This window comes from Myotis brandtii, unplaced genomic scaffold (genome assembly GCF_000412655.1).
Source record: "Myotis brandtii unplaced genomic scaffold, ASM41265v1 scaffold1174, whole genome shotgun sequence".
In the NCBI taxonomy this organism is placed as follows: Eukaryota; Metazoa; Chordata; class Mammalia; order Chiroptera; family Vespertilionidae; genus Myotis; species Myotis brandtii.
In genome coordinates, this window is record NW_005354065.1 from 553,104 (window position 1) to 577,844 (window position 24,741).

Consider the following 24,741-nt stretch of genomic DNA (forward strand, 5'->3'; position numbering starts at 1 on the left):
AAATAATCTCATCATTAACCAATCAGTATTCATAAGGCAATCGGGGAAAGAGCATGTTGAATGCCAAAACAAATATATCTAACGAATGAATGAGAAAGCTTTTTATTTTATGTTTACTTTATTAAAGAGCTATTGTACTTTCTCTGCTGTTGGAAATATTTATGTTTTAACTTTTGCAAACTTGAGTGATTGGGAGTGGGTTATCTTTATGGAATACATTTTCTAAGTGGGATGGAAAAAAATTTAATACTTATTGTTAAAAATCTATAATACTATTTTGTCTAGTCTTCTCCTTGGAAACAGAGTCTAATAATGCAACTGATAGTTCTTCAGAGTCAGGATCTTTTTCAAGTACCACCAATTTACTACATCAAGGATTATCATAAATTGAGGAGTAAAATAGACTGTGTTGAATCAGTCTATGTCAAGCTGAGAACATCCCTAGTGTTGAAAGCTGCCCCTCTTTTCTTCCTCCTCTTTCTTTTAGCTACTTCCTATCTTATTTCCTTCCTCTTTTTTCTTTAGTCATAATCCTACTTACAAAATTGTTTCATTGACATTTACTTTATTCTTTTAACACTAGAGTGCAAATATAAGACAAGCTCCCCATGTTTGACAGATGTGTTTAAGTGGGGATTAAAATATAAAATATTTTATACAAGTTATAGCTTTGATTTTGCATGAATGTTGTCATATTCTAGACACAGTGGGGTTAATATTTTGAAAACATTCCGTGAATGTGGCTTATTACCTTCATCCACTGATTTTTCTACTCCAGCCACTTTTGAAAAGGCAAAGCAGGTGCACAGGCACTGCCAGAAGGTTGAAGAGGCCAAGATAGAGCCCTCAAGTCTCTGAGAGTAGAAACAAAGAGTGGCATGACATTTATGTCGTACTTTCCTTCCTCCAGTCACAGCAAAATAGAAATGCTTATCAGGAAGAGGGCCTGAGTCAATGGCTCCTTGCCTAACCAGGTTGCTTATGTCCTGGAAGTGATTCAGACATTCTCTGCTGAAATTATGGGCATGTAGGAGAAAGCTGAGCTCAAACCCTGGTACCACATGGTTTGCAGGTACAGAGCTTAAGCTGAGGTCGAGCCTCAGGACATGGTTACAGCACAAGCACAAGTGAGGTGGGGCAGAGAACTGGCCTGGGTGGGCTTGGAAAAAAGCCAGAAATTCACCAGTCAGACCATAATAGACAACTTCACAAGGTACGCAGGATAAACTGGACAAGCAGAAGACACAGACCAATGACCCACATAAAAATCAAGGGTCCCACCTAATTGCCATGTCATCATTTAAAATTTCTGTTATGCTTAAGCTGTCATTTTGGGAAGAGGAAGCATTAGAAACACTGAAAGCCTACAATTTATCTTTGAAAGACAGAGTTTCCTTTCTAAAATCCTATATAATAAAATCCTATATAATATTTGCATATTTGTAATATGCAAATCTACCTAACGGCAGAATGACTGGTCACTATGATGCACACTGATAACCAGGGGGTAGATGCTCAACACAGGAGCTGCCCCCTGGTGGTCAGTGGGCTCCCACAGGGGGAGCACCACTCAGCCAGAAGCCAGGCTCACGGCTCACGGCTCACAGCTGGTGAGTGCAGTGATGGCAGCACTAAGGATGTCCAGGGAACGGGCCTAAACTGTCAGTTGGACATCCCCCAAGGGCTCCTGGACTGCGAGAGTGCACAGGCTGGGCTGAGGGACAACCCCCCCTCCAGTGAATGAATCTCATGCACTGGGCCTCTAGTAATCTTATAAACAGAGACTAAAAGACCTGTACTGTAACCTTTAAAACTTTTTACTTTGCTGCTGCCTCAATGCCGGAAGCCGGTCCATCCTTGCTGCTTGACACAGTCGCTGCAGGGAAGAAACATCTGCACAGCATATGTTTCAATGGACCTGGCGTATATGGCATACTGTTCTTAATATGTTTGCTCCCCTTCTTAGCGCTATGTGTTTTAACCAAGGTCACCTCTCCGAGAAAGGTTGTTTCCCCAGGTGGGGATTTTTCCCTGGAGTTAGGGAGGGAATAAAACCCCTATACTAAGTTCCAGGAGGGTAATTAATCACTTTAACTATTAACAATCACGCTTAAGCTACATAATCTTTACTTAGGATAATCTCCTTCAGTTACTTCCTTGTAGCTTATCAGTAGAGCAGTGACCTTGGAATAGCCCTTATAATGGAACACAGAGATTAACCTAGACAGGATTAAACTCAACAGAACTAGATTAACAAATGCCCTAACTTTTGGAATAGAATGGATAGGATTAAAATCAACTGGTATAGATACAGATGTAACAGGACAATAAACACAGAACCTGGCAAGAGAGAACCTGGCTGAAGAACCTAGCTAGAGAACCTGGCAAGAGAACATGGCTATGTTGATCAACTGAACGCTGCCTCCAGGTCCTTCATTCTTCGCCAACTCTGTCCACACCTTTGGGAACCCCTGGACCTGCTGGGGTTGGACCCCAACACCTCAACAGCCTCATAAACAGGTTGTGAGCATCCGCCCAGGAGCCCAGGTGCACTAGTGGGTGGGACAAGGTGGGACCCTGCCACAAGTTCTCCTTCCCACTCCTCCTTAACTGTAACCTAATAATATTCAAGTGCACTGGTGAAATCACTTTGCACTTTTTCTTTTGTACCCCACCCTGACCCCCAATAAAAGCACCCAGAGGTGCTTGTTCTCTCTGTTTTTCACCTGCTTGGTTGAGCCCGCTCCCTTGGTGCTCTCTTGTCTGGTCCCCTTTTGGTGTGAATGACCATCTCTCTGGGGCCTGTGAGTATAAGAAACTTAGTTTTTTCCTGAGCCTGTCCTCTCTTTCCTCTTGTGGTCACACCTCACTGGTCATCTCAGAAAAGAATACAAAACAAGATGAAAAAAAAAACAAAACAGAAAGAAAAGAAAAGATGAGGACATCTGTAATAGCACATTTAAGTTGTTTTTCCCCTTGGCTTTCATGGGATGGGGATATGTTTTCCTGTATATTTGATTGTAACAAGTATAAATTTTAATGCATAACTCACAGTAAAATGCCCAAAGACAGGTGTTTCTCTTCTTCATATCCCTTCTGTGGGAGGGTCACTCCTAATGTCAGAGGCTGGAAGAGCTTTGCAAAGTTTGCTGAAGAATTAGACTGTGAACATAAAGCTTTACAATATTGAGTTATGTGGGGTGTCGTATTACACATACCCTTTTGAGCATGAGAGAGTGTTTGCTGTAGAATAGAGAATGGCTTTCTAGCATCAATATACAGACCTGCTTTCATTTAATATTTCGATCCCTCAAAAATACTGCTGGTGGTGACTCCTTTCCGGAGAATATGAAGTTCAGGTTTCAGATGCTCAAGTTCTGGGTCTAAAGCTGTTTCAAAAAGCAGAAAAATAAGCAACAGCTTTGAGAAGCTTAAAATCATACTTGCTGATGGATAAAAGAGGTGATTGTGAGATTCATTTTTCTCATCATCTGCTATTTCATGCTTACTGAAATAATAATCTCCAACACACACACACACACTCTTTCCTCTCTCGCTCTCTCTCTCTCACACACACACACACACACACACACACACACACACACACCTCTGCTTCCCTTTTATCCTAATCTTAATCCTGGATGAAGATCCTATTTTCTGTGTTCCTTAATTAGGGACTAATTCTATTTTACCTCAAGAGTTATCAACTGTTTAATGAGAGCCTAGTGTTTCCTCAGGAGACACTGGAAGTTGCATAAAGACAGCAACCATGTTTTTGCGATCTCGCCGTACTCTTCCGGGCACAAAGGAGATAACTACTATTTGATACCTAAAATCGCAACCATACAACTATCCCAAATAAACATGTTTTTTTTTAGAAATTCCTGGTGAATCCTTCTAATTGGCTCTCTTAAGTCATTTTTAATAATAAAAAAAAAGGTGATCATGAATAATGTGTGTATTTACTGAAAAAACAACAACAACAACAAAAAACAACCAACAACTAGAAAGGCTCTGGGTAAAGGTGGAGGGGGGTTGATGTAAGTCAGAACTCTTGTTATTTATTCAAGCATGGCAGCAGTTTTTATTTATCCTATTTGCACATCAATATGAACTCCACTGAACTCATCCTGGCAGTCCTGACAAACTGTGGCAGGAGGTAAGGGACTAATTAGTTCACCAAATCTAGAAGTCGGCTCCCCTACCCCCCTAGCATATGATTTGGGCATCTGTCTCAGCAGCAAGCTGCTCTGAATCTGCAACATTGTGAGGAGAAACCCACAACAGTTTAGAAATCTGAGCATACTGTTTAGACTACATATTTCAAAGATCACACCTCCCTGTTAGTGTCTTACTAAATTCCAGCTGGGAAGTAATCTTGGTGCAGTAGAAGTTGTATGCCAATTTGTACTTTTACCCTTTGTTTCAAAGCTTAGTCAAGAGGACCTATCCTGTGCTAATGTGTTCAGTCTGGCACTTTATGGAAATGAATATATAGAACAGTTGAAGTTTCCAATTGAACTGTGTGAAATATTCCAGATATTTTAGGGTGGATTCTAATTCCAGGGAGACATTTTATTATTAGAGAGTTCTATGTTAAGACAAATTACATTTCCTGTCTTTTCATAAATTGTAACAGGAATGTCTAACTGCTGATATTGGCTACAAGTTCCCCTTCAGGGGAGTTAAAAACCATTTCATGAGTCTGAAGGAGCAAACACATAAAGTTAGGATGTAATGGACAGAAGAAAAACAATTGCTGTTATACTCTGAAACTTATAAAGCATACACGTTTACTAAGCCCCCCCCCCACCCCCCAACACACACACACACACTTCTCTTGGAAGTTTAAATTTTCAAAATGAAAGGGGATTAAAACAATTTTGTTACATGACCTAGAAATTGTAGATTTTCTTATCTATCAGAATTTAACCAGGGAGTTATGTTGACATCATAGAACCTGGAATGTCTTGAAAGTCTTTTCATGCTAATGTCATTAAGAGGTAGCATATTTTACTATGCAGCCCAGTTGTGACTGCTATCTTTAGCCCAGAAGAAGGAAAACTGACCCTGTGGGGTTTGATGATGAACTCTGTTACTATGTTCCTAGTGTACTCATGGAACTGTTTGGTAATGCACCCATCACTTATCTTTATTTTATACTAGAGGCCCAGTGCACAAAATACGTGCATGGGATGGAAGGGATCCCTCAGTCTGACCTGTACCCTCTTGTAATCCGGGACCCCTCGGGGGATGTCCGACTGCCAGTTTAGGCTAAACTGGCAGTCGGACATCCCTCTTGCAATCCAGGACTGCTGGCTCCTCACCGCTCGCCTGCCTGCCTGATCATCCCTAACCATTCTGCCTGCCTGCCTGATTGTCCCTAACCACTTGTCTGCCTGATAGCCCCTAAGTGCTCTCCTGCCTTCCTGATCTCCCCTAACCACTCTGCCTGCCTGCCTGATCACCCCTAACCAGTCTGCCTGGTCGCCCCTAACTGCCTCTGCCTTGGCCCCCACCACCATGGCTTCATCCAGAAAGTTGTCCGTGAGGACGTCCCGGAATGATGTCCAGAAGGTCGTTCGGCTGTCTGGTCTAATTAGCATTTTATTACTCTTTTGTTATTATAGATATTGGAAGCATTGTCACAGGTTAATTGGCTCTATAGTTTACAAGTTTGCATCACTAATACCAATAAAAATCTGTTTATATTGTTCTTCTGGGATTCTGATTGCATTAAGGAATGATTAGTCCTAATTAAGTCCTGTAGTCTGTGCTAATTATGATCAAATTAAGACTTTACATGAAAATGTGAGCTTATGCTAAAGTAAATGCATTTTAAACATTAATCAGAAAAATACCTTTGCAGTTGCTTTTATTTTACTTTATTTTGACAAGAAGGAAACCTCAACAGCCAGCCATTGCATTTTGAAAGGGTGTCTCCCATAGTTGTTACAGACAATCTAGTTAATTATAAATATGAGTAATGTTTCTTTATTTTACTACTCATGAGAACTAAGCTATCCTCAGCTGTTCCTTATCCACCCTCCAGGTGAAAATATTGTGTTTACATTATAGAATAAAAATGAGAGGCTGAAGGTTTTAGAGCGTGTGTTCTATTATATTGTCTCATTTAACTTTCATGCACTGCAGTCCTTTCCAGTTTAGCATTTCCCTGATTTCTTTTTAATGCTGTGGATTCATTTGGACTCTCCTGTGTGAGGTGATAATGATGCTCCTCCAGGTACTTTCCTGTGTGCTGACACCTCAGGAAGAGTATTCTTTTGCCCTCAGCACATGGTTTTTTAAAACTCTTCCTTATGAGGATGGTTGACTTTCATATGCAAATGAAGATGCGATTAACAGGATGGAGTCATATTTTCTGGCCATGGACATCTTACATTATCCTTTCATAGGAATCACTAAATGAAATTGTGCCTTTAAACACAGCATGGTTCCCGGTGCATGGAGTGTTCCCTAAATGTTAGCTAAGATAATTATTGTTAGGATTGCATTGCATTCAGTACCGCCAGAAGACCAATTATAGACCAATTAATTGGTTTTGGCCTCAGGAGGAAGAAATATTTCATCAGAAATCTCCAACAATTTCACTTCCTCTTCTGCACTTGTCCTGCTTAGAGATGCTTTGAGTTTGGCAGCTCAAGCAATGGCAGAAGCCAAACTCTCTTGGCTGTTTTAATGACCCTGAAATGCCCATTCTCATGCCATGCTGAAGGCTCCAATTCGGAAGGAATGCTCAAATCTTTGACTATTTATCTACGTCCTAACCTTAATCTACTTTTTCTAAATCACCTACTCATTCTTTTTCTTACTCTCACTTACTTTTATCTCCTATTTCCCAACCCAAGATCTATTCTTTTTACTTTTCTGACTTTTTTAAAACATATTTTTATTGATTTCAGAGAGGAAGGGAGAGGGAGAGAGAAATAGAAACATCAATGATGAGAGAGAATCATGGATCGGCTGCCTCCTGCACACCCCACACTAAGGATTGAGCCCGCAACCTGGCAATGTGCCCTGACAGGGAATTGAACTGGGACCTTCTGGTTCATAGGTTGACACTCAACCACTAAGCCATGCTGGTAGGGCAACTTTTCTGACTTTTAATTGCATTTCAATTTCCTTGTTCCCCTTGATCAAAACTTTTCCTTTAAGAAATAATTTTATTCATTCTCCAGATACTGTCTTTATTATTTTATTCCTATGTGTTTTTGCTGTTGCCCTGTATTCAATGGAGCAGCTAATCTCCATGTCCCTAACTTCTTTTCCATCTCATTACTGTTATCTCTCTCTAAGTCCACATTTCAACCTATCAGGTATAAGTTTTGCCTTACACATATGACTCTCATTTCTAGCTTGGATTTTTGTACATGACTTATGCTTTGCCTGGGATTTCCTTTTTAACACTTTGTCAATATCCATTCACACCTCTCTTTTATGTTCCTCCTCGAAATTATTTTCTTCCAAAAAGTTTTACATCAAGATTATGAGCTATGCCTCTTCAATGAACTAGAATCACAGGGTACTCTAAATATCTTCGAGATCATTACAGATGAGGAGACTGAGGTTCAGAGTGGGTCACCTGAGCTGCACAAGAGTATGAGACCCTTCAGTGTCAGAATAGGACATAAGAGACTCCAGAGTCCATGCTCTTCCCTTTCGCCTGCTGTATCTCAGTACATACACTGGGTGGCCAGATTATTATGACCACCTGACGTTTGTAGGCAAATTAGCCCCACATTGCATCATATGGGATATGGAAGCCAAAGGCCTGTTCGAACACCTTTGCTGTCTGCAGTTACCAAGATAAAATGTCTCCAATTCACACAGGAACACAAGGATTGGACAGTCAAGCATTGGAAAAAAGTCATGTGGTCTGATGAATCACGTTTCCAGTTGCATCATGCAGATGGCAGAGTGAGAATTTGGCGGAAACAGCATGAAAGCATGCACCCCACATGCACGAGTACAACGCTTCAAGCTGGTGGGGGCAGTGTTATGGTTTGGGGCATGCTTTCCTGACATGATTTGGGCCCTTTAATTCATGTGGAACAACGTCTGAATAGCACAACATACCTAATATCATTGCTGACAAAGTTCATCCTATCATGTTGACGGTGTATCCCAATGGAGATGGCTTCTTCCAACAAGACAATGCACCATGCCATGGTGCTTGTATTGTGCAGGAGTGGTTTCAAGAACATGAGGGACCTCAAACTGATTGTCAAACTGCAGTGGGAAGGCCAGAGAGGGTTGGGGGGCAGAAGGGAGGGGAGTAAGAGATCAACCGAAGGACTTGTATGCATGCATATAAGCATAACTAATGGACATAAGACACTGGGGGGTAAGGGAGGGCAGGGGATTGTCAAGGGCGGGGCTACTCTCTACCCTCCTTTTCCAAAAATAGATGAATACATAGATAGATAGATTAAAGAAAGGGAAATTATATATATATATATATCCCATGTTCAAAGGCTGTTAAATCGCGTTGTTTACCCATACCTTCAGAAAAAAAAAATCACTTCTATCGTGGTAAACAACCTGCTTCCTTATTTATAATGGTCTGGCCCTCTAGCAACTTCAGCGCAAAATTATAGCTAATTTGCCTACAAACATCAGGTGGTCATAATAATCTGGCCACTCAGTGTATACTTCCTCTTTTGTCTCATGAGGTGTTTTAAAACACTTTCTTGGTGTATGTGCCCTTTCCCCACCTCAGTTATTTTTTACGTTTTTGAAGAACCTTTTGGCTTTTACTCTTTGTCTTCCATCATTCTCCACAAATTGAATTCTTGATAATTCACTAACTATAGTTAAATGTCATTGTCCATCTCTAGATTTTTTTTCCTGTTTCCTGCCTTAGTTTATATATAAGGTGTCACCCCCTAACTATAGTTAAATGTCATTGTCCATCTCTAGATTTTTTTCCTGTTTCCTGCCTTAGTTTATATATAAGGTGTCACCCCAAAATGTATACATACTTTTAACAGATTATAGCTCACTTTTGAAAATGAAATGTATTTTAATAAACACTGCCTTTATAATTATTCAAAGTGTGTGTATACATTTTTTGGGACACCCTACATATTTGACTCCATATCATTGTTCCCATTTCTTTTTTTCTTCCCTCTCTTTTGCCTTAATACTGTCCCCCAAATTCCCATTACTTTAAAAATTGCATATTTCTGCATTATATTAACTTTCCATTTTGTGCTCAGACTTTTTCTAATACTTCTTATATCAAATCTAGATTTCAGTTAGAAGATAAAATGTAGATAGTGACTCTCTTGTTGAAATCATTGAACTTTATTTATACAGTTTTTGAATAAATTAACCCTCCGTGGACTAACTCAGTCTTTTATCTAGTTGACTGTAGTTACCTCATACATACACTTCAAATGTTTAACATTTTTCACTAGGAAATCTCTTTATTGATTTGTAAGTCACTTAACAACTATCCGGTGATCTGCCTAATGGGAAGAGTTGAACTGCGTGCTGTTTTGCTGTGTTGATGGAGTGGAAGCCACCATAGATTGTTTGTTATAAATGCTTAGCATACACAACTCAGAGACATAATTCGATTGCCCTGGAGTCGTGATCCTATAGAAAAATCTTGAAAGGCACAGGTTGAAGATTTTGCCAAAGAAAGTGGGGCGGACATTCCAGGAATGAGAAATGGCCTGATTAAGTACTTAGAGGGTAGAGGGAGCAGGTTCCTGTGTTTTCTTGACCTTAGCAGAAATTAAGGAGTGGATTAAGAAGATATCAGGGGTATAATAAGAGAAGAATTGTTCAAAATTCTTGAAGTCAATGACCAAGTATCTCCTATTTGATATAAAGCAGAAATATAAAGTTTGGCCTGACAGCTATTGAGATACAAAATGATTAAATGAAAGGGTCCCTTTCTTTGTTGAACTGAAAAAGCTCTGACTTGCATATGAATTTATTTAAAGTACCATCTTCAGATGACTTCCTTCACCTAGAAACATTCTTACGTGCACCTACTTACCATAGACCCAGTCTGCGTTAGGGCTGTCTTTGCATCATCAGTCATCACAGCTAATTCTGAACTAAACTTGATCAGTTCCATCATACAGACCGGGGGAAAGTCACAAAGCTGTGCAATAACATACCACAGTTAAACAATGCATGTGGCACAACTAAGATTCTAATCTGACATTTATCTGACTTTATAGCATTTTCACTTTAAGGCTACATTACCCTTTTTTTTTTACTTTGAAAGTAAACTTTATTTTAAAATATGAAACTTTATACATCCTTTTCAAATGTCAAAATTTAAGTTATTAGGCAAGTCAATCATACAAAACTGTTTGCACAAATAATTAAAGAAGTGGTAATATTGTACCAGTGTAAAATGTCACACGATTTAAATCACAGCTTAGATCTTCAGTAATTAAAGTGTTTTATTCCACAAAATAAGATCTGGTGAGTTATAAGACAAAATTTCTCCTCTGGATATTCTATTCTTAATCACATCTCTCTTAATCCCCATCATCTCACACAGTAGCCTCGCTGACCATGATGGCAATTCCAAAGTGGTTTTTCTGGTCTTTGACCATTTTTATGTAGACACCCATGCCCCAAGCTGTACCCCCTTTCTTGACAATCCAATACTTATGCAGTTCTGCTCCTTTAAAGCCGTAGCCAACCACCAGAACACCATGACACAGGTCTTTGCTGCTGCATTCTGGTTCATAATAAATGCCTTTTGCATAAAACTGGAAACATCTACAGCTCACATTTATAGCAACAGAGATGGCCCCACACTTGCCTTCGTAAGGGACTTCTTCTGCACATGGGTGTCCACAAAGCCAGTGTCATTGGCAGCAGAAAACCCAGGCTTGCTTTTGCAGGATTTATTCCTTGTGTGATATGCATAGGGTTCCTCTGAGTCCAGGCCTTTGCTGTCCTCAGCATATAGAAGGCATCATCCATTAGGCCACCATCACAGCCCTCATTGCCTTGAGACTAAGAGCAGTCTGCCAGGTTCTGTCCACTCCATGAAACACATTTGCCTGTTTTCTGGAACATCTGTAAGGGCACCAGTTGCATTACAAGCCCAACAGGAACCACACTGACCCTGGTCCCTCAGAGGAATTACATAGCCTTTCTCTCTCCAATCTACAGCAAAGGGAGGTTCTTGGTACACATCCCTCTCCTGAGCTTCTGGTTGTGAAGGCCATTCTACACCTGCCTGAAGTCTTCATTGGTCATGTCACCAAAGGCATTCATTGCGGTGTGAAGCTGTTTCCTTTGGCCTTGCTCCTGATTGTGCAGTGCAATCAATTCCGTATTCTTCTCCCACCCTGCTCTCCTCCATCCTTATTCATTCTCCTTACATAGTTTCCAGTGTGTCACCCTCCACTGGTTCCACTGTGCAACTACACTGTGACCGGGTTTGGCAGCAGCAGAGTCTGTTTCCAAGCAGAGGGCAGTCAGGATGAATGAAGGATTCCTGTTTCAAAAACCTGCTGCAGGAGCCACTGGTGAGCACAGTTGGCACGTGTGAGTACAGGGATTTCCAAGGCCCCACATTACTTCTCATTATTAAAAATATCATAGGGGTTTTATGAATTCTAGTCACAAAATGATAACCTGTCTGTCCTCTCCCACTGATGCCAAAGAAATGCCCTTCCCTCCCCACCCCTCAGTGCTGCCTCCTGAAGGTAATGTTCACTCAGGTGCAGTTCCAACTCTGCTTTAGTGTCTCCATTGTGAAAAGATGGAGAGTTTCTGAAAGCCAACGTTAATTGATAATTTTGTAGAAAATTATTTTTGTCCTCAGTCAAAAGAAAAAAAAAGTGTCATTATGATAAGAATTCAAAGATGGCCCTAGCCGGTTTGGCTCAGCTGATAGAGCGTCGGCCTGCAGACTGAAGGGTCCCAGGTTTGATTCTGGTCAAGGGCACATGCCTGGTTTGAGGGCTCGATCCCCAGTAGGGGGCATATGGGAGGCATCCGATCAATGATTCTCTCTCGTCCTTGATGTTTCTGTCTCTCTATCCCTCTCCTTTCCTCTCTAAAATCAATAAAAATATATTTTAAAAAGAGAATTCAAAGATGGCTTTGTGTAAAATTAGAAGTGTGCAGGTTTACACACACACACACACACACACACACACATACACACTCACATACTCATTATTTTGGAAGAACTGTTATAGCTCTTTATTTAATAAATCACATTATTTTTCTTAAGAAAACATTTGCTTAGTTAGGCGTTGGTGGATGTTATTAAAGTCCACCAATGTGCCCCTATCATTGATTGAAAACAGTGAACTACAAAAGAACAGGATACTTCACTTCACAGGGAAAATTACATTATCTGATGATGACCATTCTAACAGGCATGAGGATAGTTCTCATTGTGTTTTGATTTGCATTTCCCTAATACCTCGTGATGTTGAACATCTTTTTATGCATCTGTTGGCCTTTTGTATATCTTCTTTGGAGACATGAATATTCAGATCTTTTTTACCCATTTTTAAAATTGTTTTGTTTTGTTTTGCTATTGAATTGTATGAGTTCTTCACATTGTTTGAATATTAACCCCATATCAGATTTATTGTTTACAGACATTTTTGGCAACTTTGTAAGTTTTTGTTTTGTTGCTGGTTTCTTTTGCTATGCAGAAGCTTTTTAGTTTGATGTGGTCCTACTTTTTTTTTTTTACTTTATTGCTTGTGCTTTAGGTGTCGTATTAAAGGAATCATTAAGACCCATACCAAGGAGATTTATTCCTATGTTTAATTCCAGGATTTTCATGGTTTCAGGTCTCACATTTAAGTCTTTAATCCATTTTGAGTTAATTTATATGAATGTAGTAAGATATGGTCCAGTTTCACTTTTACAGGTGAATATCCAATTATCCCAGGACCATTTATTGAAAAGACTGTCTTTTCTTCATTGTTATTCTTTTAAAAAATATATTTTTTATTGATTTTTTACAGAGAGGAAGGGAGAGGGATAGAAAAACATCAATGAGAGAGAAACATTGACCAGCTGCTTCCTGCACACCTCCTACTGGGGATGTGCCCAAAACCAAGGTACATGCCCTTGACTGGAATCGATCCTCAGGCCGATGCTCTATCCACTGAGCCAAACCGGTTTGGCCATTGTTATTCTTGGTTCCCTTGTCAAATATTAGTTAACTGTATATACTTGGGTTTCTTTCTGGGCTCTCAATTCTATCTCATTCCTCTGTTTGTCTGTTTTTCTGGCCATACCACACTCTTTGGATGACTGTACCTTTTTAGTATAGCTTGAAATCAGAGAGTAATGCTTTCTGTTTGTTGTTGCTTTTTATCATCACCTGAGGATATTTTTTTCATTGTTTTCCAGAGAGAGTGGAAGGGAGGGAGTGGAGGGGGTGAGAGAGAAAGAGAAATAAACATTGATATGAGAGAGAGACATCAATTGGTTGCTTCTGTACATGCCCCAACTGAACCTGCAATCAGGTATGTTCCCTTGATCAGGAATTAAACCCATAATCCTTCAGCAACATGGGCCAGGGCAGATGCCCCTGTGTTATCTTTCTAAGGATTTCTTTGACTATTCAGGGTCTTTTGTGCTTCCATATAAATTTTAGGAAAGCTTTTTTAAATTTCTGTAAAACATGTTATTGGATTCTTAATAGGGTTTGCATTGAATCTATAGATTCAATGTCTTGTCATTTTTAAAGTAGTGATCATTCACCTCTTAGTTAAATTTAAGTATATCTTTTTGTTTTAGATGCAATATAAATGGGATCAATTACTTTATTTCTTTTGCAGGAGATTTGTTGTTAGTGTATAGAAATGCTGCTGATTTGTGTATGTTAATTTCATATCCTGCAATTTTACCAAATTTATTGATTGAATCTAACAGTATTTTTTGTTAAGTCTTTAGGATTTTTCCTAAAAATATAAAATCATACCATCTGCAAATAGAGACAATTTTACTTATTTTTTTTCCCAGTTCTCATACCTTTGATATCTTTTTGTTACCTGACTGAATGCTCTAGCTAGGACTTCTGGTACTGTGTTGACCAGGGACAGGAAAAGTGGCCACCCTTTATGTTGAGATATGTTCCTTCTATGTTAATTTGTTAGGAGTTTTTATCATGAATGAATTTTGAATTTTTGTCAAATGATTTTTCTCTATCAATTGAGATGTTCATATTAGTCTTTTCTCTCTCTCTCTCTATTTTTTGTTAATCCTCACTCATGAATATTTTTCCATTGATATTTAGAGATTATGGAAGGGAGGGATAGAGACACAGAGAGAGAAACATCAATGTGAGAGAGACACACTGATTGGTTGCCTCCTGTACATGCATTGATCAGGGCCGGGATCGAGCCTACACCCAAGGTACATGCCCTTGACCAGAATAGAACCCACAGCCTTTCAGTCCCAGGGCCGATGCTCTATCCACTGAGCCAAAGCAGCTAGGGCTTCTTTCATTACATTAATGTCTGGTATAATGTTGAACCATCTTTCCATTTCAGGGATAAATCCCACTTTTGATCATGGTAGATGAACTTTTTAGTGTGCTACTGAATTTGGTTTGCTAGTATTTTATTGAGAATTTTTACCTCTATATTAATCAGTGATATTGGCCTATCGTGTTCTTTTCTAGTGGCATCCTTTACTGGTTTTTGGTATTAGGATAATGCTTACCTCAAAATGAGTGAGAAGTTATTCCCTCGTTTTCAGTTTTTGGAAAACTTTGAGAAGGATTGGTGTTAATTCTTATTTAAATGTTTGATAAAATTCATCAGTGAAGCCATCTCATTCTGATCTTTTCTTTGTTGAGAGAATTGATATTACTGGTTCAATGTACTTACTATAATTGATATATTTAGATTTTCTTTTTCTTCCTGATTCAGTCTTGAAAAGTGGCTTGTTTCCAAGAATTTTTCCATTTTTTTTTCTAGATTTTTCAGTTTGTTGGCCTCTTAAGTTCCTTTGAATTTTTATGGTTCAAAGAAATTGTACTTACCCCATTTATATTTATATTTTTTTTCTATTTTCATTGATTAGTCTAGCTAAGGGTTTGTCAAGTTTCTTTATCATTTCAAAGAACTAGCCAATCATTTTTATTGTTTTTATGTTCTCTATTTTTTAAACTTTCTGCTCTAATATTTTTTATTTTCTTCCTTCTGTTAACCTTGTTCTTTTTTTAATTCCTTAAGGTATAGAGTTAGATTTTTTATTTGGGATATTTCTTGCTTCTTAACATAGGTGTTTATTGCTATGAACTTCCCTCTTAGAACTGCTTTTGTTATATCCCCAAAGTACTTTTGTGCTGTTTTTCTAATTTTGTTTGTCTCAACAAACTTTCTTCTATCCCTTTAAATTTTTTTTCTTGGATCCATTGGTTGTTCAGGAGAGTTTTGTTTAATTTCCATGTGTTTGTGAATTTTCTAGTTTTCTTTGATTTCTAGTTTCATGCCAATGTGGTCAGAGAGAATACTCAATTTGATTTTAATCTTCTTGAATTTGCTAAGGCTTGTTTTGTAGCCTAACATATGGCTTATTCTAGAAAATGTTCCATGTGCACTTAAGAATGTGTATTCTGCTGATGATTAATATAATGCTCTATTTATGTCTGTTATATTTATTTGGTTTCTAGTGTTATTCAAATCCCCTGTTTTCTTATTCATTCTGTCTGTATTCTCTACCCATTGTTGAGAGTGGGATATTTAAGTCCCCAACTATTATTGTTACTGTTTTTTTTTTACATTTTTGCTCTGTTAGTTTTTGCTTTAAATATTTAGATGCTTTAATGTTGGGTTCCTCTATCATGGTATAATAATCTTTATCTCTTTGTGCCATTTTTAGTTTAAAGTTTATTTTGTCATATATGGCTAATATGAGAAGCATCCCCGTGGGAGCTAGACTGGGAGTTGGATCGCTCGCTATGACGTATGATGACCACCAGGGGGCAGCATGGAATGAAGGGAGGCCCTTGGCCGACAGCAGGCAGCCAGGGAAAGGAGGCCCTGGCCAGCAGCCCTGAAAGCCCCAATTGGCCCTGATCTCTGGCCAGGCTTAGGGTCCCTACTATGCACGAATTTCATGCACCAGCCTCTAGTGCAAGTATAACTACCCCTTGTGTTTTGTTGTTGTTACTTGGTTACCATTTGCTTGACATTTCCTTTTCCATCTCTTCACTCTCAATCTGTGTGTGTCATTAGGGCAAAGTAAGTCTCTTGTAGGCAGCATATTATTAGAGCTTTTTTTTTTTTATCCATTCAGCCATTTTATGTCTTTTGCTTAGGGAATTTAATCTGCTTTGTATAAAGTAATAATTGCTAGATAAGGCCTTGCTATTGCCATTTTGTTCATTGTGTTCTGGTTGTTTTGTAGTTCCATTTTTCATTGTTTTCATCCTGCTGTCTTTGTGTGTTTATGTGTTTTGATGTCTTTTTGGTATCAGATGCATTGACTTCTTTATCATGTATTTTGTGCAATTACTGCAGGATTTTCCCTTGTGGTTACCATGAAGCTTACATAAAATATCTTAAAATATAACACCCTACTTTAAACTGGTAACAATGTATCCTTAATATAATCAACAAACTTTAAACTTTTACTTACCCCCTCACATGTTAGGTTATTTGTGTCACAATGTACATATTTTTGTGTTATATAACTAATAACAAATTACTGTAGTTATTATTTTTACTACACTTTTAAAAAATGTTTAAGATAGAGTTGTAAGTGAATTGTGCACCACTATTACCATGTTTGCAGAATCTAATTATGACTCTTTATTTATCATTACCAGGGAGATTTATAGTATCTTTCTATGTTTTCATTATGTTAATTAGCATTCTTTTCCTTTAACTCAATGAACTCCCTTTAGAATTTCTTATAACTCAGGTCTGGTGGAAATGAACTTCTTCAGCTTTTGTTTTTTAGGGGAAGTCTGTATTCCTCGTTTAGTTTTGAAGGACAGCTTTGCTGGCTATAGAGTTCTTGGCACACAGTTATTTTTATTTAATATTTTGAATATGTAAATTCATTCTTTCCTGGCCAAAATTTTTTTTTGCTGAGAAATTTGCCTATAGTCTTACGGAGATTCCGTGGTGTGTAACTTCTGTCTTTTCTCTTGCTGCTCTTAAAATTCTTTTTTTGTCTTTCACTTTTGAGAATTTGGTTATAATGTGTCTTAGTGACTCCTATTCAAGTTCAAACTCTTTGGGATCCTTTAGGCCTCGTGGATATGTATGTCCTTTTTTCTCCCCATGTTTGGGAGGTTTTCAGCCATTATTGCTTTAAATATACTTTATGTCCCTTTCTCTTTCTCTTCTCCTTCTGGAATTCCCATAATGCATAATTTGTTTTTTGTAATTCCTGTAGGCTTTCTTCATTCTTTTTTCTTTTTGCCCCTTCGATTGGGTAATTTTCAATGTCCTATACTCTAAGCCACTTATTTTTCTTTTGTTCTGCATGGTTGAGTCTACCTTTGAAACTCCATTTAATTCTTTCATTCAGTTATTATATTTTTCAACTCTAGGATATTTTTTTTTTGATGGTTGCTAAATCCTTGTTGATTTTCTTGGTTGTTGGTTTTATTTATTTATTTATTTATTTTGCACTGTGCTTTTTGTTTTGTTTTGTTTTTTAGTATCATTTAGTGGTCTGTTTGTGCTTTTTTTTTGGAGTTCACTAAAATTCCTTAAGAGGATTATTCTGAATTCTCTGTCTGAAAGGTCATAGATCTCCATTTCTTTAGGCTTAGTTATTGGAGCTTTATTAGGTCCTTCTGGCGGTGTCACATTTACCTGATTTTTTTTTTTCTGATTCTTGATTCCTTACATTGATATCTGCATATTTGAGTAATTGAGCTTATCTTCCAGTCTTTACAAGTTTGCTTTGACAAACTTGGGTTCTGGATGTATCTGCTGATAATGTCCCTGGGTAGGTGGGCCTCTATTATGGTCAATTTTGGGGCAAATCAAGTGTTCAAGCTGTGAAGGTGGGAATCAGGGTGGTGTGCCACTGGCTGAGAATAGTTGGATAGGACTGCTGGCTTGGTTTCCTTCTCAAGTGATGCTGTAGGCTGGCCTCTGAAAATGCCTGGAATTTCTGGTCAGGCTTACTATATGGTCGGGACTGAATATTATGTCCAGTTGTGGATGGAGCTATGCATTGGCTTCCCTGCCCTGGTAGCGCATTGGTTTTGAGCCCAGGAATTGCACAGCTCTGCATTAAGCCAAGTGTGACTGAATTCTCTGGTCAGGCAAGGCCAGCGTGTTGCTCTGCAGACAAGGGAAGCAGTGGTACTCTCAGTTCAAGTGCCACTGTATGTAAGGCGGTTTAATGGGCTGTGCAGCTTCCTGGATGCTTGGTTTGGTTCCCTGGTTGGGGAGAACGAAGGTTGTATTCAGCGATGAGCAGGGCTATGTTTTGATGATGAATTAGATTTCCTGCTGAGGCGTGGGTGAAAAAGGAGCTCCAAAGGCAGTACATCTATTTGTTGCCTTAACTCAAGCTGGCCTGTACCCCAAGTTCCCTGACTGAACAGGGCCCCTGGAGTTACTCCGCATATGGCCAAGTGCTGATGGCCCACACAACTCCCAGGGGTTGTCGCCAGCCTTCCTGTCAGATGGAGCCAGAAGACACTCTCCACAGAGGGTGGGGCCATGTCTCACCTTCCTTGCCTGATGTGAGCAAACTGGGCTTGGGCGTCAGCAAAACTCTTCCTTTGTGGATCCAAGTCAAGCAGATCTGCACCCCACTGATTTCCCTAGTCAGGGTATGCCCCCAACTTGGTTCTGCAGATGAGCAAAGCCAGTGGCTGGGATTACTACTTGGACACTTCAGGAATGAACTTGGTCTGCCAAGATCTGTATGCTGGTTATTGCAAGCCCCTTCTCACTGCCCCCTGGGTAGGTGGGCTCTATTATGGTCAACTTTGGGGCCAATTTTGGTTGAGCCCTGCATGTTCCCCTGCAATCCCAGTGTAATATCAGCGTAAGGGCTCCTACAAAGCTACCCACAATTCTGGGGGCACTTGTGGTCCCTCTTGGAGTCTCTTTTCCCACTAGAGGAACCAGCGGCTCAGGAAGACCTTTCCCACTGGGGGAGCCTGAGGCTCAGGGGGTGCTTCAGTCTCACCCTGGTGGATCCTCTCTGTGGTGTCTCCTTCTTGGAAAGCTGTTCATTGTTCTTACTGTAAGGAGGGGCGAAATCAGGAACACCCTCTGGCATCCTCTTGGTTTTCAGGCTTTGTAAAAGAAAACGTTATGTCAGTACTCAACCAATTTATTTTGCCAATAATGTTTCTCTTGAGCCAACAAAAATTTATGAGCAAGTCAGTTGGTGGAGGTGAAAGATGCTGAAGCCTGCCAAAGCATGTCTGTTGTTTGATGTTGGAATCCCCTATGGGAGAGAAAGGTAGGGAATGATACAGAAAATGTCATCTGCTGTCTTCCTTCCCTAGGGCAATAGCTGTACTTTGCCATCAGGGGAACTGCCCACCCTTTACTGGGGCGCACTGGCACTTCGTGACTTCTCACATCCGTTCAGCCGTGAGGTGTTAGAATGCTTGGAGACCAGAAATCGTGTGTCGGTGTCACTGTAGGAAGAAACTGAGACATCTTAATAGAAGTAATTGTATACCTACGTTTTTGGCTAATCCATGTGCAGTTGCCAAGTTCCATGAATTTAAAGTTGGCCAATTAATGTGTCTTCTATTGTAAAGAAAAATGAACCCACACTGTAGGCTTTTCATTATACAGAGAAGAGGAAGAAAAGCTATTTTTTTCTAGATTCTTTTTTATATATTTGAAATAGCACAGTCATGTTATAGTATTAACTAAAGTTTTATCTTCTAAAGATTTTATTATTATTTCTGCTTCAGAATTGAATCTAATAAAGTATTGTCCAAATTACATGGTTTTGGCTGTTACCAGAGTGAAGAGAGAACTCATTTGAGATTTTATGTGTGTGTGCATATGTTTATGTGTGTGTTATGTACACATTTACAATAAATCATAAACTTTCCATCTTTTCAAAATTATTAAGAAGAAACATCTGAGCTAACGATATTAAATAGAGAACCAATTTCACATCTTTAAATACTAAAAGAGTAAGAACTACCTCAAAAAATGTGCAAACTGAATTTCCATCTGAGTTGCTTTAAGGAATAAATGTGGGGTGTGTGTGAGAAGCTTGCGCATTTAATTGTGACGTGGCCTGGGACCTGTGTGAAGGCACTTGGAGAACACCGCCTGGAATCCTCATTCTGTTTGTCTGAAAGGCAAGTCCTTGCTGTACTCAGCACCCGTCCTCCAGGATCAGTGCTGGAAGAGAAAACAGCCGACTCTCCCAATCCTTTTTGAAATCAGTGGGACATAATAATTAAATGTTTACCGCAATGCAGGTTAATAACAATTTAACAAATATGAATTTATGAATTATGAATTTAACAAATGGGAAATAATTGTATGTATCTCATTGGATATTTTTTGACCATTTTACATTTTGCAATTTCTGTATCATCTAATCTTCAATGTGCCCTATATCTACACAGTTACAAAATATTTTTTTATCTTACAGATTTGAATATTTTTGAACCAGCCCTAATGAACTGTATGAACTAGTGATTTCAAAGACTGGAATCAATTTAAAATCAATTTAAAACTATTTAAAATTGTTTACTGGAAACAATTTAAAGAAAATTTTCCATACCAAAAAAAAAATGTAAATTTTACTCAAATCACTATTATACAAAACATTTTCTTCCTATTTGTGTAGATGACAAGCACATTAATGTTCGTGTTCTGTTAGCTTTGAAGGTATTACATTCAAAACTATTAGAGTAACTTCAAAAATTTTCTAAGTCATATTATTCATATGACAGATAGTGAAAATTGACTTGCAGACAGACATTCCTGAGTTTAACTGTGTAGGCTGTATCAGTTGTAAGAGGGTAAATATGCATGTGGCAAAAACAGGCAGTAGTAAATGAAGCTATAGTTAAATCAGACATATGTCACTTTAAGGAAAGACTTTGTGGGCAGCTTAAATTATATCTGAGAAAACACAGGTGACTAAAATGTATGCTAATTATTACAGGAATGTTTAAATTATACTATGAAGCCATTCAGCAATTAAAAGTTTCCTGTGGATTTGAATCACATTAACATCCAATATAGATAGATAGTCATCTAATGGAAACATTAAGGCAGGAGTTTTCTGGAAAAGATCAGAGGTGCCTAGTCTAATATATTTCCAAATCAGGAAATAAATAACTCACACAGGAAGTACAAGTTCATGGAAGATGGCTTGTAAAATTTGCATCAGTAAAGGAGAAATGAAATGTGTGACCAGGTCAGACCTTGATTTCTACACTGGGACCACAATCCAAAGGTACAGCATCAGGAAATAAAAATTGCAGAGACACTTTGTGCCTTGGTGGTGGTAACATAACAAAGCAGAAATTAAGGCAAATACCAACTGAGATGTTTCTATAGGGATCATATTGCCAATGAAAAGCTTAGATAAAGAACTCCACATGATTAATTCATTAGGCCAGAAATCTTTTTATTTAACTATGAACCACCTAAATACCACTTTCCTTTCAGGTCATTTGATGCTATCATTAATTCTTTTAATATCTGTGAAATAAATGTCCACCCTAGAATATTAAATGATATGTGGACTACTTTTCTGAGCATGACTGATATTAGTTGGCTTGGTTTCAGCAACAATTGCTTGGGGGATTCAGATATCCAGATAAATTTGATATGATGTTAAGGTAATAAGATTTAATAGTTTCATATCTAATGCATTGTACTAACAAAGGCATGAATAAGTCTCATATTATCTTAAGAAGACTATCCTAGTTTGGACCAAGAAAATATACTGTGATGAAATTGATTTGCAATTTATCTATTTGCAAAACATCTATTTCTCTAGAGTTAAGCCTTTTTTAATGATGTAATAATAGAAGAGTTGGTGGAAGTGCATTTAATGTCCTTTGGCACACAGTGAATTAAATATGTAGAAACAATTATTTAAAGAAGTCTCCTCTTTGAAAAAAAAGTTAAAACATTTAGAGGAAATTAACTAAAGGGAAACTATAAAGCAAATCATTCAGCTCAAAGGGTACATTGTGTTTTTAGATGTCATCTTGTAAAACGTTTTCATTAGCTGTTAATGAAACTGAACTTACGACCTAATGAGCAACCCAAAGTGCTTGGCGTATTTCTTTAGTTAACCAGATGGAAGTAAGTTCTCTCAGAATGTTGATGATGCTCTCTTGTTTGATGTGGTTGATTTCTATGGTGATTGTGTGTGTGTGTGTGTGTGTGTGTGTGTGTGTGTGTGTGTGTGTTTCTAATGTTATGAGACAGAACTCTAAATTTTATAAAAGCTTATCTTATAGAAATCCTTTTATTTGCATGTACATCATGAGAGTAATAATAAAACATATCATTGTTTATAAAGGAGATAGCGATACTTCATAAAATTTACCTAATGTTAACCAGTGGAGATTAAGTGACCTTAAAGTAGACTCCTTTCATTTTTTCATTTTTGCTCCAAATTCATGTACAAATTACAGTATAATTTGTTATTTGAAACATCAGTTTGGTCTGTTCTTTAAATGTTGACATAAAAATGCTTCTGACAGTCTCTGCACCTAAAATGCCATGTGGGGTTTTTGTTTGTTTGCCTCTCTGTAGATAGAAAGGAACAGAGTAAGCTAGACATCATTGACAGTCATTTCCTTAAGCCTTTGATGTGATATCTGGCACCAGGATTAAAAACCCAGATTGACTATGACATAGAAATAGTTGATTATCAGAGAGCAAGGGAAGAAAACTGTGCTTTCCTCTTGTGACTCTCTCAGGAGTGGGAACATAGGCAGTGCATTTCTTGTGCTCCTGCGGCACCTTAGATATTGTCACTATGGGGCTGATCAAGTTGGGTTGTGGTTATTCACATACCCTGAGCCCTTGAAGGCAGGGATTCTTTCTTTTGATATTTAGGTCTACACCAGGATTTCTCAACCTTAACACTACTGACACTTTCTATGTCTGAATTCTATGTTGTTGGGGCTATTTTGTTCATTGTAAATTACTTAGCAGCATATATGGCCTCTGGCCTCTAGATGCCAGCTCCCCATCCCATACCCTGTCTCCAGATGAGGACTAACTTAATGGCTGGCACATCATTGACATTTAGTAAATATATTTTGAATAAATAAGTGCAGCTATTGATGCCGCATAAAACAATAACATTTTTACCAGTGAACTCAGCAATTTGTTCTGGGTTTGACTGATTCTGAAAGTGTCATTTAGTCATGTCAGGGTGGTAAAAAGCTTCTCTAATGTAATTCTGAAGAAAATTTGATGACTTTCTCTTTTCCACCTCCTCTGTACTCCTCCCCATGCTTCTGTTTGAGGACATGTAACTCTGCAATGCTGGCAAACTGCTAACAGTAGGTCATCTCACTGTGTAGACATCTCAGCTCTTGATGGGAGGCGCCATGCAGTACGTTCCAATCAGATACAGAGCCACACACAGACACCCTCACGCCAGCAGAGGGGGATGGCATCAGCCAAGTGAGGATGGGGCTCCCACTGAAGTTATGCATGTGTGTCAAAATAGTAACCTCTGTTTATCTTCATAGCTAATGGATCAGCATATATTCACAGGAATCTTATTTTCACTTTTCAACTGCTTGACTTGGGACAAATCTGCTAAGTTCTCTGACCTGCTGTTTTCTCACTGATGAAATAAAAAGAAAAATTATACCTACCTCCTTGCCACTGTTAGGGGTCTCTGCTCTGCTCCTCCAGGTGACTCAATGTTCTCTATGGAATACCCATCCCCTTGGTTATAATTACTTTTTCCACTGCTTGTCGCTCTTGCTGGCCTGTAAGGTGTGTATGTAAGGGGCAGGCTCAGATCTATCTCAGTCATACTGCCAATGCATGCACTATGAGCACCTACTTTACAAAGCCCAGTTGGAACACTTCCTAAATCCAGAAATACATACAGCAGAGAATAAATTTAAGTGCTTGTCTAAATGAAGATTGAATTGTAATGGACCAGGCAGTCAATAAGAATTGATACCTCTATTAATCATCTATCTATCTATCTTCCTAATTTCTGATAATTGTAAATGGGTGCTGCTATGGAGAGTAGCAAAGAAAGGCTTCTCAAGAAGTAATTAACATCGTAGTTTTCATCATTGTCATAATTAACTTTATCATCAAGGTGATGCTATTAGTTTTTCATTAGCAGAACTTGTACTTTGATTCATTTTCCTAATTGTGATGAGGAACTACTTACATTCTCTGACCTGGTTCCCCTTGAAACCAACAGTAGGAAATAGGGCTTTAGGTAGATCTTATCACTTGAAAATGGAGATTTGAACATGAAAAGAGTCAAACTGTGGCCTTACTCTAGCCCAGTGGTTGGCAAACCACGGCTCGAAAGCCACATGCGGCTCTTTGGCCCCTGGAGTGTGGCTCTCCCACAAAATACCACGTGCAGGTGCGCGTGTACAGTGCGATTGAAACTTCATGGCCCATGCGCAGAAGTCGGTTTTCGGCATGAGTGAGTCTATTTTGAAGAAGTGGCATTAGAAGTGGGGGGTAAAGTGAGGATGGGGCTCCCACTGAAGTTATGCATGTATGTCAAAATAGTAACCTCTGTTTATCTTCATAGATAATGGATCAGCATATATTCACAGGA

General features: G+C 38.6%; 1 protein-coding gene and 1 pseudogene across 1 annotated transcript in view; one reads left to right on the forward strand and one right to left on the reverse strand.

Annotated features, from left to right (window-relative positions):
• Positions 1–23,964, reverse strand: part of LOC102259551 — a 49,632-nt pseudogene extending 25,668 nt beyond the window's left edge.
• The window catches only part of LOC102259858 (thrombospondin type-1 domain-containing protein 7B), a 525,758-nt gene that overhangs the window by 97,852 nt on the left and 403,165 nt on the right, over positions 1–24,741 (forward strand). The window lies entirely within an intron of this gene.